General features: G+C 35.6%; 1 long non-coding RNA gene across 1 annotated transcript in view; it reads left to right on the top strand.

Moving 5' to 3' along the window:
* The window catches only part of LOC109953444 (uncharacterized), a 4,561-nt gene extending 3,125 nt beyond the window's left edge, over positions 1 to 1,436 (top strand). The window contains exon 4 of the long non-coding RNA XR_002273908.1: positions 894 to 1,436. This is a non-coding gene — a long non-coding RNA (uncharacterized LOC109953444). The remainder of the gene's footprint in view (positions 1 to 893) is intronic.
* Positions 1,437 to 1,836: the final 400 nt, after the last annotated feature.

The raw sequence follows: 1,836 nt of genomic DNA, 5'->3' as shown, positions 1-1,836 counted from the left end.
TTAATATTTTATAGGGTAATATACTAACTAAAGTATACGTTTGTATGTTTGTTTGTAGTGTCTTAGTTTGGACATCCTTGAAAAAATGATTTTCTTTTTGAAGAGAGAAAATTAGCAAACAGACATAAAAAATAGACCTAATTCTAAAAAGTTATTTTATGCATTACAGATTGTGAAGCCCTCCAAGGCAAATTTGTGATATTGTGATTATAAAATTGACTTTACTTTTTAGTTTATGATCTTTAGACAGACAGAGTAATTGTGGAATGTGCACAGGTTTTAGACAGTACAGTACTTAACACATCCTTGCCAATCTGGGTGGTGAAGCAGCAAATACTGTACCGGACAGGAATGAATAGATTCCACTGAACTACCAAAAGGTTCTCAATGTAAATATCATGCAGTTAGTAAAAAACTAAAAGTGAAACGAGGCTGATTCTGCCACAGGACCATGATCAAAAGCAGACTTCAAAATCCACTGTGAACTACTTCAAGAAACACAAGACGAACATTTTGGAATAGGTCATGAAATAAGTCACAGTGCAGTAACATTTGAAGAAAGGCTCATTTTTAATGGCTGTTTGCTGCATTGGTTTTACTTCTTACTTTTCACATCATGTATCAACAAAACTACGGAAACATTATTATATTGTGTGGACAAATTTTTGTTCAGTGCCATTGTTATGAAGACATTTTAGTCGGTCCTCACAGAATGAGGTTTAGGTTAGCATTAGGGTTAAGGCTGCACTTAGGCATTTACTTGTGATAGTAAAGGGAGTTCATTATGTCACTGGGTGTACTCACACCTATAGAAAGGTAAGACTATGTATGTGTGTGTTTGTGTGCATGATATTCATGTATTTGTTTTATTTTTGTTTGTTTTTTCCACGCAGTACAAAAACATCTCAGTCAACCACAAATTCAGAGTCGCCAGATTCAGTGAGTTATATGGCCCCAGAGGTCTTCACACTGGGGACCAATGATGCTAAAAGGTAAAAGGGTTTTTACCAAAATGAAAAATTTACTTGAGACAACACTAGTGTTTCTTTCTTAAGTTCCTGCAGGTTTTTTTGGGGGCCAATATTTTGGCTGCAATGAGTGATTATTTGTACTATTGATGAATCTATTCTTTTTTTAAATTATTGAGTGTATGAAATAACAAAAATATTGAGAACTGAGAATAATGTGAGTGACGTACAAATCAAATCAATTCAGCAACTCCATAAAAAGAAACAGAAGTCTGTAATTCACTCTGAGCTTTATTTTCCTAAAATAGTTTGCAGTAGTAAACTTGTGTATAAATTCCAGGCACATATGGGTGTGTCCAACAAGTTTCGGAATTTTTGTGACCACAGGTACAGCGCAGTTTTGTGTGTAACCAGGCACACTGTGGAGAAGAGACATAAATACATTAATAGAGGGGGGGATCCATCATAGGCAGGTGTAGTCAGGGGTAGTTCTGTCCAGTCTACCCATCTGCTCTCATCCCTTTACAGTGCAGGGTGAAACCTAACTGGCTGATGTCACTGATGCCAGGACATGGAAATGCATGAGAGGAAAGATTCTTTACATTTATCTTCCTCTCCCACACTTATGTACTCTAAATTCTAAATTGTGATGACAAAACTATTTATTGTAGAAGTACTGCACTTAGATATTCACTCAGTAGTTTGCTAATATCACTGGGCAGCTTTTCTACATGGAACAAAGAAAATCACTGGTCCTATAACTAGCAGCATCAGCAGCATAATTTAGTCACAGCTGCATCCAGCATGCAAATTGCATGTAACTTTCTAAATGTTACATAATTTTTAAGCAATGATTTAAAAGTAATGA

Source organism: Monopterus albus, unplaced genomic scaffold, assembly GCF_001952655.1.
Source record: "Monopterus albus unplaced genomic scaffold, M_albus_1.0 scaffold669.1, whole genome shotgun sequence".
Classification (NCBI taxonomy): Eukaryota; Metazoa; Chordata; class Actinopteri; order Synbranchiformes; family Synbranchidae; genus Monopterus; species Monopterus albus.
The sequence above is the reverse complement of the archived record's forward strand: the minus strand, read 5'-3'. Positions and strand labels throughout refer to the sequence as shown.